The sequence below is a fragment of the Oncorhynchus mykiss genome, chromosome 11, assembly GCF_057628025.1.
Source record: "Oncorhynchus mykiss isolate SJ-2025 chromosome 11, ASM5762802v1, whole genome shotgun sequence".
Lineage (NCBI taxonomy): Eukaryota > Metazoa > Chordata > Actinopteri > Salmoniformes > Salmonidae > Oncorhynchus > Oncorhynchus mykiss.
In genome coordinates, this window is record NC_143032.1 from 17,980,486 (window position 1) to 17,997,338 (window position 16,853).

Sequence of the window (16,853 nt, forward strand, 5' to 3'; positions counted from 1 at the left end):
GATCCAGAGCAGATTCATTTCCAGTTACTGGGTCAATCCTGATTCCCCAGCCGTCATTAAGACTCACAAGCCCTTTCTCATCCAATATTTCCTCCAACACTTGTCCATTTACATCAGTCTGTAACCCTCCCCAGAGTGTACTGTGAGCATTAAAATCCCCACACCACATTACCCATCTCCTATCTTGACCTTCTACACTCCCATCAACTCTAGTCTCTTACACAGGTCGTAAAAGTTCACTATTACCATATTTCCCCCTCCCAACCACACCTCTTCCACGACATGCTCCTGTTCAACTCCCTCTCCCACATTCCTATATGAGATCCACATGGCTTTTATAAAGGTAGCACCTCCTGCCACCCTACCTCTACGGACTGCAACAAAACCTTGTATTACAAAATCTAGAGTAGGTTTAACCCATGTCTCCTGGAGACAAATCACATCAGGTTTGGCTGGTAACTCCTTAAGAAACTTGCCCATTATCCATCAAACTTCTGGCATTCCATTGGAGGAATAACACCATTATGAAAATGAACCAATACATGATTCCTGGCTGGACTGATTCTCAATCGCCTGCTAGCTAACCAACAACTAACGATGTATTTGAGAGACAACAAGTGGTCAGTGTGCAAATGTATTTATGTTCAATAAACATTGGAGATGAAAAATAGCTTACATGTTGTCAACAATCTAAGCCAAACTCACCTGTTTTCCCCGGTGGTTGCGCACACGTCTTTTTTGTTGCTAAACAACCATCCCGTCTATTGAGCCTCACAGTATGAGTCATAATACCCATAAAACCTACGGTCAAACATGGAAATGTTTCCAATCGTTTTTCCACTATTCATTTTATGCATTATAGATTTTAGAAACACTTCAAATAAAGGCTGTGTTTCATGAAGGCTTACCCTGATTGGCTGCTAATGTGGCTATCATACATAACTACAAATGCCTGTCTGAAGCTTCACATCCCTACAGGGCCAAGATGATCTGGACGAGACTGCCGAAGCAAGGCAAAGGTAAGAATATCTGGATAAATTATCTAATGTTAGCTAAATTCAGTAATTAATAAATTGCCTAAAGTTGTTTTAAATGGGCAATTCTGTGAACTGTCTTGGGCAAGTTTTAAATACAAATAGCTAGCTAGGTAGCACATGGTTAGCTAATTAGCAACATTAGTACAAATAGAACAATGAGACATATTACACCAGATGTATAAATGTGAAGTGTCCGCTTGGTGTTTCCACTCGCTACCAAATATGGCAGGCAGTGGGAGAAGATGGAACGAGATGGATTTTAGCCGACATTCTGCACATTTTCTCATCAATGACACATTTGATCTCAATAGAGTTTTCTGTTCCCAAAACTAGAATATGTTTTGAACAAAGTGGACTAAGTTTTGTAGACTTCACCCTTTGCAAAAGGTTTTAAAAATCGAGTTGTTTAGGAGTGCGAAGGCGAATTGAGTTATTGCCACATGCACACTTCACAGAAGAAGCGTTCCCTAACGGAAATATGCTAGAATGCGCTAATAGGACCTCACTAGTATGTGCTTGGCTCTGCCCACCTCCTTGCTTGTTCTTCCTGCTATGACTCATTTGTTCCCATTGGAAAGAACTGGCTGTGGGCTATCTTGGTTTAGTTGTAAAAAATATTTGACATAAGCCTCTCTAGATAGCAACATTAGCTGTATATTTGTCTAGTCATTTAAATGCATGAGAAGTTCCTAAAAACATGTTTAGCTTTCTTTGGCCTTTCTTTGGCCTTTATAAACCAACTTGCTAGTTAACTAGCTAGCTCACTTATATGGTGGAACTAGGGCCAGGTGTTCTTGTACTGTTTCTGCAACCCTTTTTTCACCTGTGTAATGCTGTCATCCTGCTTGTTACGGGGTTCAGAGGGAAAGCAGTGGTAAATGTGCTGCTTACTGAGTCTGTTTAAGTGTGTTTCTCATTCTGCTGGAGTTGACCTAGAATTTGATGTAAAACCTACCTTGTGCATCCGGTTTTTGAATTCGTATCTCCACCCACCAAAATCCCAATATGCTGTTTTACATTATGTTATTTGTGCTGGTCTAATTCCTAAAATAGAAAAGCAGAAGAATCTGTGTGCTCTCAGATAGTAATGATAGTACATATGGTGCTCATCGATGGCCCAGGTTTGTGGCATTGCTTAACAAGTTATTTCATGTTTACTTAAATTCAGATGTTTTTTGATATAATATATATGCTATTTGGATTTCTTTAAAACAATTGTTTGAAGTGAGGGGTTTGACATGATTGATGGGTGACTAGGTTCATTCTTGTCAAATATGCTTATTCATTCATGATTATGGATACATTCTGCCATATAAATTAAACTGGCTTTGAATCTGCAACAAAACATGTCAACAAGTTGGTTCTGAATTGCTTTAAGAAAGCAGTGCATTCTGACACCATGAATTGAAATTGATTTCACCTTGTTCATATAGTTGGCAGAAATGATAAGGGATTAAATAAAGACCTCCACCGGCTGAAGGAGAAGACGATCAGCTAATATCATCTAGGAACACTATGGTTCAAAAGTTTGGGGTCACTTAGAAATGTCCTTGTTTTCCATGAAAACATATATGAAATGATTTGCAAAATGAATAGGAAATATGGTCAAGACATTGGCAAGGTTATAAATAATGATTTAAAAAAATAATAATAATAATTCTGTCCTTGCTTTCGTCAAAAAAATCCTCTATTGCAGCAATTACAGCCTTGCAGACCTTTGGCATTCTAGTCAATTTGTTGAGGTAATCTGAAGAGATTTCACCCCATGTTTGCTGAAGTACCTCCCACAAGTTGGATTGGCTTGATGGGCACTTCTACGGTCAAGCTGCTCCCACAACAGCTCAATAGGGTTGAGATCCGGTGACTGTGCTGGCCACTCCATCCATTATAGACAGAATACCAGCCGACTGCTTCTTTCCTAAATAGTTATTGCATAGTTTGGAGCTGTGCTTTGGGTCATTGTCCTGTTGTAGGATGAAATTGGCTGTCCACAGGGTAAGGCATGGCGTTGCAAAATGGAGTGATAGCCTTCCTTCTTCAAGATCCTTTTACCCTGTACAAATCTCCCAATTTACTACCACCAAAGTACCCTCAGACCACCACATTGCCTCCACCATGCTTGACAGATGGCGTCAAGCACTCTTCTGGCATCTTTTCATTTTTTCTGCGTCTCACGAATGTTCTTCTTTGTGATCCAAACACCTCAAACTTAGATTCGTCTGTCCATGGCACTTTTTTCTAATCTTCCTATGTCCCGTGTCTGTGTTCTTTTGCCCATCTTAATCTTTTATTTTTATTGGCCAGTCTGAGAGATGGCTTTTTCTTTGCAACTCTGCCTAGAAGGCCAGCATCCCGAAGTCGCCTCTTCACTGTTGACGTTGAGACTGGTGTTTTGTGGGTACTATTTAATGAAGCTGCCCATTGACTTGTGAGGCGTCTGTTTCTCAAACTAGACATCCTAATGTACTTGTCCTCTTGCTCAGTTGTGCACCGGGGCCTCCCACTCCTCTTCTATTTTGGTTAGTGCCAGTATGCACTGTTCTGTGAATGGGAGTAGTACACAGCGTTGAACAAGATTTTCAGTTTCTTGGCAATATCTTGCATGGAATATCCTTCATTTCTCAGAACAAGGATAGACTGACGAGTTTCAGAAGAAAGTTATTTGTTTCTGGCCATTTTGAGCCTGTAAATGAACTCACAAATGCTGATTCTCCAGATACTCAACTAGTCTAAAGAAGCCCATTTGTATTGCTTCTTTAATCAGAACAACAGTTTTCAGCTGTGCTAACATAATTGCAAAAGGGTTTTCTAATGATCAATTAACCTTTTAAAATGATAAACTTGGATTAGGTAACACAACGTGCCATTGGAACACAGGAGTGATGGTTGCTAATAATGAACCTATGTACGCCTATGTAGATATTCCATTCAAAATGAGCCGTTTCCAGCTACAATAGTAATTTGCAACATTAACCATGACTACACTGCATTTCTGATCAATTTAATGTTATTTTAATGGACAAAAATGTGCTTTTCTTTCAAAACAAGGACATTTCTATGTGACCCCATCCTTTTGAACGGCAGTGTAGGTATATAGATTCTTTGCAAAAAATAATTGCCTAGTATTCTTGGCATATTATAAATATCTGACTGCTACCAGGATAGTATTCTGTACAAGTCACAATACCAAACATAAATAAAAATAATTAAAAAAACATAAAACAATATTAGTTAAATAAAATATGGAACAGTAAATTAAAATGTTCAATATATATTTTGTTTTGGATCAACGTAGCTAGCTAGATGACAGAACAGGTGTTAACTAGAGATGACATGCAGGAGCTTGCAAGGATTTGTAGTAGTCCCATGTACAGTTGAAGTAGGAAGTTTACATACACCTTAGCCAAATACATTTAAACTCAGTTTTTCACAATTCCTGACATTTAATCCTAGGAAAAATTCACTGTCTTAGGTCCAGTTAGGATCACCACAATATTTTAAGAATGTGAAATGTCAATAATAGTAGAGAGAATTATTTATTTCAGCTTTTATTTCTTTCATCACATTCCCAGTGGGTCAGAAGTGTACATAAACTCAATTAGTATTTGGTAGCATTGCCTTTAAATTGTTTAACACAAGCTTCCCACAATAGGTTGAGTGAATTTTTGCCTGTTCCTATTGACAGAGCTGGTGTAACTGAGTCAGGTTTGTAGGCCTCCTTCGCACAAGCTTTTTCACTTCTGCCCACAGATTTTCTATAGGATTGAGGTCAGGCATTGTGATGGCCACTCCAATACCTTGACTTTGTTGTCCTTAAAGCATTTTGCCACAACTTTGGAAGTATGCTTGGGGTCATTGTCCATTTGGAAGACGCATTTGTGACAAAGCTATAACTGATGTCTTGAGATGTTGCTTCAATATATCCATATAATTTTCGTTCTTCATGATTCCATTTATTTAGTGACCAGTCCCTCCTGCAGCAAAGCACCCTCACAACATGCTGCTGCCACCCCTGTGCTTCACAGTTGGGGTGGTGTTCTTCAGCTTGCAAGCCTCCCCTTTTTTCCTCCAAACATAACGATGGTCATTATGGCCAAAGAGTTCTATTTTTGTTTCATCAGACCAGAGGACATTTCTCCAAAAAGTACGATCTTTGTCCCCATGTGCAGTTGCAAACTGTGGTCTGGCTTCTTTATGGCGGTTTTGGAGCAGTGGCTTCTTCCTTTCTGAGCGGCCTTTCAGGTTATGTCGATATAGGACTCGTTTTACTGTGGATATAGATACTTCACAAGGTGCTGTTCTGGGATTGATTTGCACTTTTTGCACCAAAGTACGTTCATCTCTAGGAGACAGAATGGGTCTCCTTCCTGAGCGGTATGATGGCTGTGTGGTCCCATGGTGTTTATAATTGCTTACTATTGTTTGTACAGATGAATGTGGTACCTTCAGGCATTTGGAAATTGCTCCCAAGGATGATCCAGACTTGTGGAGGTCTACAATTGTTTTTCTGATGTCTTCCCATTTTCCCATGATGTCAAGCAAAGAGGCACTGGGTTTGAAGGTAGGCCTAGAAATACATCCACAGGTACACCTCCAATTCACTCAAAGGATGTCAATTAGCCTATCAGAAGCTTGTAAACCATGACATACTTTTCTGGAATTTTCCAAGCTGTTCAAAGTCAACTTAGTGTATGTAAACTTCTGACCCACTGGAAATGTGATTAAGTGAATTAATGTGTCTGTAAACAGTTGTTTGAAAAATTACTTGTGTCATGCACAAAGTAGATGTCCTAACCGACTTGCCATAACGATAGTTTGTGAATTAGAAATTTGTGGAGTTGTTGAAAAATGAAATTTAATGACTCCAACCAAAGTGAATGTAAACTTCCGACTTAAACTGTATCTCAGTTGGTGGACCATGGTGCTTGCAATGCCAGGGTTGTGGGTTTGATACCCATGGGGGACCAGTATGAAAAAGAAAGTATGAAAATGCATGCACTCACTACTGTGAGTCGCTCTGGATAACAGCGTCTCCTAAAATGTAAAAACGTAGTCTTACATGATGTCTATTTTGATGCTAATTAGCATTTTTAAAACAGAGTAAATTGAGCCGAATATATTGATAAAAGACCTTGTCTGAGAGAAATGTACACGCTTATCAAAACGTTACCCCAGGATAAACCTACACGAAACACATCCCACATTTGAAGTGTTTCTAAAATCCACAATAGATCAAATGAATAGTGAAAAAACGAATGGAACCATTTGTGTTTGACCGCTAGGTGTTATGGATATTATGATGCATACACTGTGGAGCTTAATAGACGACCACATCCAGAAGTCGGATTATCAGTTTTATGGATTATTTCTTATATTGTTAGCCCAGATAATCTTAAGTGTTAGTACATACAGCCAGAAAGAACTATTGGATATAAGAGCGATGTCAATTTACCAACATTACGACCAGGAATACAACTTTCACGAAGCGGATCCTTTGTTCGGACCTGCACAATGGACATTGGCTCTAATCCCAGAGGCTGAACAACGTTGTCGTGGGAGAGTCGCCGTGGGAGAGTCAGACGGAGTGGCCTCCTGGTCAGACTTAGATGGCGAGCACACCACCCACCGCTTCAGAGGATATTACTCGCCAATGTCCAGTCTCTAGACAACAAGGTGGACGAAATTAGGGCATGAGTTGCCTTCCAGAGAGACATCAGAGATTGTAACATTCTCTGTTTCACGGAAACATGTTTCACTTGGGATTGTTGTCAGAGTCGGAACAGCCACAGGGTTTCTTCATGCGTCAAGCCGACAGAAACAAACATCTCTCTGGTAAGAATAAGGGCTGGGTGTATGGCTCATGATTAATGACTCATGGTGTAATCATAACAACATACAGGCACTCAAGTCCTTTTGTTCACCTGACCTAGAATTGCTTACAATCAAATGCTGACCGCATTATCTCCCAAGAGAATTCTCTTCAATTATAGTCACAGCCATGTATATCCCTCCAAGCAGATACCTTGACGGCCCTGAAAGAACATAGAGTCACTGGACTCTATGTAAACTGGAAACCATATATCCTGAGGCTGCATTTATTGTAGCTGTGGATTTTAACAAGGCTAATTTGAGAACAAGGCTACCTATATTCTACCAACACATTAATTGTAGTACCCGCTTGAGCAAAACACTGGACCACTGCTACTCTAACTTTCGCGATGCATACAAGGCCCTCCCCCGTCCTCCCTTCAGCACATCTGACCATGACTTCATCTGGTTGCTCCCCTCCTATAGGCAGAAACTAAAACAGGAAGCACCCGTGCTTAGGTCTATCCAACGCTGGTCTGACCAATCGGATTCCACGCTTCGACTGATTCAATCACGTGGACTTGTAAAGAACATGATGGAAGGTGTTTAGTATTAAAGGACCAGAGGACGAGGCAGGTAGCTGGGTCCAGGGCCAGGCAGAAGGTCATACACAGGGATCCCAAAAAGGCAACAGTAGAGGCAGGGAAAAGGCTAGTAACGTCATCTGGGAGATCAGGAAATATGTTGACAACAGGAAATCCGAAAGGCTAAAGTACAGACAGGGAATAGGCAAAAGGCGTCATTAGTGAGGCAGGCAAAAACTATCATAGACGGTAGGATTAAATTACAGGAAAAACAGAGCTCTGAATAGAAGTGTGTCACAAAACAAACAATACCTCACAATGATGGGGTGCAAAGAACTGAACTAAATAGTGTGATAATGACATACAGGTGATTGGGATCTGGAGAGTGAGCTGCGTTCAGGGGATCTACGTGTTTGAGAGTGTGAGTTGAAAGCAGATGTTACAGGCCTGGGATATGTTCCGGGTTGCCTCAGACAATAACATTGACGTATACGCTGACTCGGTGAGTGAGTTTATTAGAAAGTGCATTGGAGATGTTGTACCCACTGTGACTATTAAACCTTCCCTAATCAGAAACCATGGATTGATGGCAGCATTCCCGCAAAACTGAAAGCGCGAACCACCGCTTTTAATCAGGGCAAGGAGACTGGAAACATGACCGAATACAAACAGTGTAGTTATTCCCTCCGCAAGACAATCAAACAAGCAAAGTGTCAGTATAGAGACAAAGTAGAGTCGCAATTCAACGACTCAGAAACGAGACGTATTTGGCAGGGTCTGCAGACAATCACGGATTACAAAGGGAAAACCAGCCATGTCGCGGATACCGACATCTTGCTCCCAGACAAATTAAACAACTTCTTTGCGCGCTTTGAGCACAATACAGTGCCACCGACACAGCACGCTACCAAAGACTGTGGGCTCTCCTTCTCGGTGGCCGACGTGAGTAAAACATTTAAACGTGTTCACCCTCGCAAGACTGCCGGCATCCCTAGCCGCGTCATCAGAGCATGCGCAGACCAGCTGGCTGGTGTGTTTACGGACTTATTCAATCAATCCCTATCCCAGTCTGCTGTCCCCACATGCTTCAAGATGGCCACCATTGTTCCTGTTCCCAAGAAAGCTAAGGTGACTGAACTAAATTATTTTCACCCCGTAGCACTCACTTCTGTCATCATGAAGTGCTTTGAGAGACCAGTCAAGGGTCGTATCACCTCCACCTTACCTGATATCTTAGACCCACTCCAATTTTCTTACAGCCCCAATAGATCTACAGACAATGCAAACGCTATCACACTGCACAATGCCCTATCCCATCTGGACAAGAGGAATACCTATGTAAGAATGCTGTTCATTGACTACAGCTCAGCATTCAACACCATAGTAACCTCAACTCATCATTAAGCTTGAGACCCTGGGTCTCGACCCCGCCCTGTGCAACTGGGTCCTGGACTTTCTGACGGGGCGCCCCGAGGTGATGAAGGTAGGAAACAACATCTCCAACCCTCTGATCCTCAACACTGGGGCCCCACAAGGGTGCGTTCTCAGCCCTCTCCTGTACTCCCTGTTCACCCATAACTGCGTGGCCATGCACGCCTCCAACTCAATCATCAAGTTTGCAGATGACACTACAGTGGTAGGCTTGATTACCAACAACGACGAGACAGTCTACAGGTAGGAGGTGAGGGCCCTCTGAGTGTGGTGTCAGGAAAACAACCTCACTCAACGTCAACAAAACAAAGGAGATGACTTCAGGAAACAGCAGAGGGAGCACCCCCCTATCTATATCGACGGGACAGTAGTGTAGAAGGCGGAAAGTTTTAAGTTCCTCGGCGTACACATCACTGACAAACTGAAATGGTCCACCCACACAGACAGCCTCAGGAGGCTGAAGAAATTTAGCTTGTCACTGAAAACCCTCACAAACTTTTACAGATGCACAATTGAGAGCATCCTGTCGGGCTGTATCACCGCCTGTTACGGCAACTGCACCGAACCTCAACCGCAAGGCTCTCCAAAGGGTAGTGCGGTCTGTACAACGCATCACCGGGGGCAAACTACCTGCCCTCCAGGACACCTACAGCACCTGATGTCACAGGAAGATCATCAAGGACAACAACTACCCGAGCTATTGCCTGTTCACCCCGCTATCATCATGCTATTATGCATGTGTAAATGCGTGTGTGTGAGAGAGTAAAAACTTTCTAAGTGACAGAAGGTAAAGACAGTTGTTTTGAACTAATACATAAAAGGCTGCAATCATCAATTCATCAGTCATCTGTGACAGTGAGTGCTCCTTTGCCTGTCATATAATTGTTAAATAGTTGTAGTAAAGACTCCATCAGATTTCATGGCACCACATGTATTTGACTTTCTACCCATAAAACAACAGCTGACCCATAATATACCCATTACACAACAAAAACAACAGCTGACCCATAATATACCATTACACATCAAACATAACAGCTGACCCATAATATACCATTACACATCAAACATAACAGCTGTAATATACCCATTACACATCAAACATAACAGCTGACCCATAATATACCATTACACATCAAACATAACAGCTGACCCATAATATACCCATTACACATCAAACATAACAGCTGTAATATACCCATTACACATCAAACATAACAGCTGACCCATAATATACCATTACACATCAAACATAACAGCTGACCCATAATATACCCATTCCACATCAAACATAACAGCTGACCCATAATATACCCATTACACATCAAACATAACAGCTGACCCATAATATACCCATTACACATCAAACATAACAGCTGACCCATAATATACCCATTACACATCAAACATAACAGCTGACCCATAATATACCCATTACACATCAAACATAACAGCTGACACATAATATACCATTACACGTCAAACATAACAGCTGACACATAATATACCCATTACACATCAAACATAACAGCTGACCCATAATATACCCATTACACATCAAACATAACAGCTGACCCATAATATACCATTACACATCAAACATAACAGCTGACACATAATATACCATTACACATCAAACATAACAGCTGACACATAATATACCATTACACATCAAACATAACAGCTGACACATAATATACCCATTACACATCAAACATAACAGCTGACCCATAATATACCCATTACACATCAAACATAACAGCTGACACATAATATACCATTACACATCAAACATAACAGCTGACACATAATATACCCATTACACATCAAACATAACAGCTGACCCATAATATACCCATTACACATCAAACATAACAGCTGACCCATAATATACCCATTACACATCAAACATAACAGCTGACCCATAATATACCATTACACATCAAACATAACAGCTGACACATAATATACCATTACACATCAAACATAACAGCTGACCCATAATATACCCATTACACATCAAACATAACAGCTGACCCATAATATACCCATTACACATCAAACATAACAGCTGACACATAATATACCATTACACATCAAACATAACAGCTGACACATAATATACCCATTACACATCAAACATAACAGCTGACCCATAATATACCATTACACATCAAACATAACAGCTGACACATAATATACCATTACACATCAAACATAACAGCTGTAATATACCCATTACACATCAAACATAACAGCTGACCCATAATATACCATTACACATCAAACATAACAGCTGACCCATAATATACCATTACACATCAAACATAACAGCTGACACATAATATACCCATTACACATCAAACATAACAGCTGACACATAATATACCATTACACATCAAACATAACAGCTGTAATATACCCATTACACATCAAACATAACAGCTGACCCATAATATACCATTACACATCAAACATAACAGCTGACACATAATATACCATTACACATCAAACATAACAGCTGTAATATACCCATTACACATCAAACATAACAGCTGACCCATAATATACCATTACACATCAAACATAACAGCTGACCCATAATATACCATTACACATCAAACATAACAGCTGACACATAATATACCCATTACACATCAAACATAACAGCTGACCCATAATATACCATTACACATCAAACATAACAGCTGACCCATAATATACCCATTCCACATCAAACATAACAGCTGTAATATACCCATTACACATCAAACATAACAGCTGACCCATAATATACCCATTACACATCAAACATAACAGCTGACCCATAATATACCATTACACATCAAACATAACAGCTGACCCATAATATACCCATTACACATCAAACATAACAGCTGACCCATAATATACCCATTACACATCAAACATAACAGCTGTAATATACCCATTACACATCAAACATAACAGCTGACCCATAATATACCATTACACATCAAACATAACAGCTGACCCATAATATACCATTACACATCAAACATAACAGCTGTAATATACCCATTACACATCAAACATAACAGCTGACCCATAATATACCCATTACACATCAAACATAACAGCTGACCCATAATATACCCATTACTTATCAAAAACAACAGCTGACCCATAATATACCCATTACACATCAAACATAACAGCTGACCCATAATATACCCATTACACATCAAACATAACAGCTGACCCATAATATACCCATTACACATCAAACATAACAGCTGACCCATAATATACCCATTACACATCAAACATAACAGCTGACCCATAATATACCATTACACATCAAACATAACAGCTGACACATAATATACCATTACACATCAAACATAACAGCTGACCCATAATATACCCATTACACATCAAACATAACAGCTGACCCATAATATACCCATTACACATCAAACATAACAGCTGACACATAATATACCATTACACATCAAACATAACAGCTGACACATAATATACCCATTACACATCAAACATAACAGCTGTAATATACCCATTACACATCAAACATAACAGCTGACCCATAATATACCCATTACACATCAAACATAACAGCTGTAATATACCCATTACACATCAAACATAACAGCTGACACATAATATACCCATTACACATCAAACATAACAGCTGACACATAATATACCCATTACACATCAAACATAACAGCTGTAATATACCCATTACACATCAAACATAACAGCTGACCCATAATATACCATTACACATCAAACATAACAGCTGACACATAATATACCATTACACATCAAACATAACAGCTGTAATATACCCATTACACATCAAACATAACAGCTGACCCATAATATACCATTACACATCAAACATAACAGCTGACCCATAATATACCATTACACATCAAACATAACAGCTGACACATAATATACCCATTACACATCAAACATAACAGCTGACCCATAATATACCATTACACATCAAACATAACAGCTGACCCATAATATACCCATTCCACATCAAACATAACAGCTGTAATATACCCATTACACATCAAACATAACAGCTGACACATAATATACCCATTACACATCAAACATAACAGCTGTAATATACCCATTACACATCAAACATAACAGCTGACCCATAATATACCCATTACACATCAAACATAACAGCTGACCCATAATATACCATTACACATCAAACATAACAGCTGACCCATAATATACCCATTACACATCAAACATAACAGCTGACCCATAATATACCCATTACACATCAAACATAACAGCTGTAATATACCCATTACACATCAAACATAACAGCTGACCCATAATATACCATTACACATCAAACATAACAGCTGACCCATAATATACCATTACACATCAAACATAACAGCTGTAATATACCCATTACACATCAAACATAACAGCTGACCCATAATATACCCATTACACATCAAACATAACAGCTGACCCATAATATACCCATTACACATCAAAAACAACAGCTGACCCATAATATACCCATTACACATCAAACATAACAGCTGACCCATAATATACCCATTACACATCAAAAACAACAGCTGACCCATAATATACCCATTACACATCAAACATAACAGCTGACCCATAATATACCCATTACACATCAAACATAACAGCTGACCCATAATATACCCATTACACATCAAACATAACAGCTGACCCATAATATACCCATTACACATCAAACATAACAGCTGACCCATAATATACCATTACACATCAAACATAACAGCTGACACATAATATACCATTACACATCAAACATAACAGCTGACCCATAATATACCCATTACACATCAAACATAACAGCTGACCCATAATATACCCATTACACATCAAACATAACAGCTGACACATAATATACCATTACACATCAAACATAACAGCTGTAATATACCCATTACACATCAAACATAACAGCTGACCCATAATATACCATTACACATCAAACATAACAGCTGACACATAATATACCATTACACATCAAACATAACAGCTGACACATAATATACCATTACACATCAAACATAACAGCTGACACATAATATACCCATTACACATCAAACATAACAGCTGTAATATACCCATTACACATCAAACATAACAGCTGACCCATAATATACCATTACACATCAAACATAACAGCTGACACATAATATACCATTACACATCAAACATAACAGCTGTAATATACCCATTACACATCAAACATAACAGCTGACCCATAATATACCATTACACATCAAACATAACAGCTGACCCATAATATACCATTACACATCAAACATAACAGCTGACACATAATATACCCATTACACATCAAACATAACAGCTGACCCATAATATACCATTACACATCAAACATAACAGCTGACCCATAATATACCCATTCCACATCAAACATAACAGCTGTAATATACCCATTACACATCAAACATAACAGCTGACACATAATATACCCATTACACATCAAACATAACAGCTGTAATATACCCATTACACATCAAACATAACAGCTGACCCATAATATACCCATTACACATCAAACATAACAGCTGACCCATAATATACCATTACACATCAAACATAACAGCTGACCCATAATATACCCATTACACATCAAACATAACAGCTGACCCATAATATACCCATTACACATCAAACATAACAGCTGACCCATAATATACCCATTACACATCAAACATAACAGCTGACCCATAATATACCCATTACACATCAAAAACAACAGCTGACCCATAATATACCCATTACACATCAAACATAACAGCTGACCCATAATATACCATTACACATCAAACATAACAGCTGACCCATAATATACCATTACACATCAAACATAACAGCTGTAATATACCCATTACACATCAAACATAACAGCTGACCCATAATATACCCATTACACATCAAACATAACAGCTGACCCATAATATACCCATTACACATCAAACATAACAGCTGACCCATAATATACCATTACACATCAAACATAACAGCTGACCCATAATATACCATTACACATCAAACATAACAGCTGACCCATAATATACCCATTACACATCAAACATAACAGCTGACCCATAATATACCATTACACATCAAACATAACAGCTGACCCATAATATACCCATTACACATCAAACATAACAGCTGACCCATAATATACCATTACACATCAAACATAACAGCTGACCCATAATATACCCATTACACATCAAACATAACAGCTGACCCATAATATACCCATTCCACATCAAACATAACAGCTGACCCATAATATACCCATTACACATCAAACATAACAGCTGACACATAATATACCCATTCCACATCAAACATAACAGCTGACACATAATATACCCATTACACATCAAACATAACAGCTGACACATAATATACCCATTACACAACACACATAACAGCTGTAATATACCCATTCCACATCAAACATAACAGCTGACCCATAATATACCCATTCCACATCAAACATAACAGCTGACCCATAATATACCCATTACACATCAAACATAACAGCTGACCCATAATATACCCATTCCACATCAAACATAACAGCTGACCCATAATATACCCATTACACATCAAACATAACAGCTGACCCATAATATACCCATTACACATCAAACATAACAGCTGACCCATAATATACCATTACACATCAAAAACAACAGCTGACACATAATATACCCATTACACATCAAACATAACAGCTGACCCATAATATACCATTACACATCAAACATAACAGCTGACCCATAATATACCATTACACATCAAACATAACAGCTGACACATAATATACCATTACACATCAAACATAACAGCTGACCCATAATATACCCATTACACATCAAACATAACAGCTGACCCATAATATACCCATTACACATCAAACATAACAGCTGACACATAATATACCATTACACATCAAACATAACAGCTGACACATAATATACCATTACACGTCAAACATAACAGCTGACACATAATATACCCATTACACATCAAACATAACAGCTGACCCATAATATACCATTACACATCAAACATAACAGCTGACCCATAATATACCCATTACACATCAAACATAACAGCTGACACATAATATACCCATTACACATCAAACATAACAGCTGACCCATAATATACCCATTACACATCAAACATAACAGCTGACACATAATATACCATTACACATCAAACATAACAGCTGACCCATAATATACCCATTACACATCAAACATAACAGCTGACCCATAATATACCATTACACATCAAACATAACAGCTGTAATATACCCATTACACATCAAACATAACAGCTGACCCATAATATACCATTACACATCAAACATAACAGCTGACCCATAATATACCCATTACACATCAAACATAACAGCTGACCCATAATATACCCATTACACATCAAACATAACAGCTGTAATATACCCATTACACATCAAACATAACAGCTGACCCATAATATACCATTACACATCAAACATAACAGCTGACCCATAATATACCCATTACACATCAAACATAACAGCTGTAATATACCCATTACACATCAAACATAACAGCTGACCCATAATATACCCATTACACATCAAACATAACAGCTGACACATAATATACCCATTACACATCAAACATAACAGCTGACCCATAATATACCCATTACACATCAAACATAACAGCTGACCCATAATATACCCATTACACATCAAACATAACAGCTGACCCATAATATACCATTACACATCAAACATAACAGCTGACCCATAATATACCATTACACATCAAACATAACAGCTGACCCATAATATACCATTACACATCAAACATAACAGCTGACCCATAATATA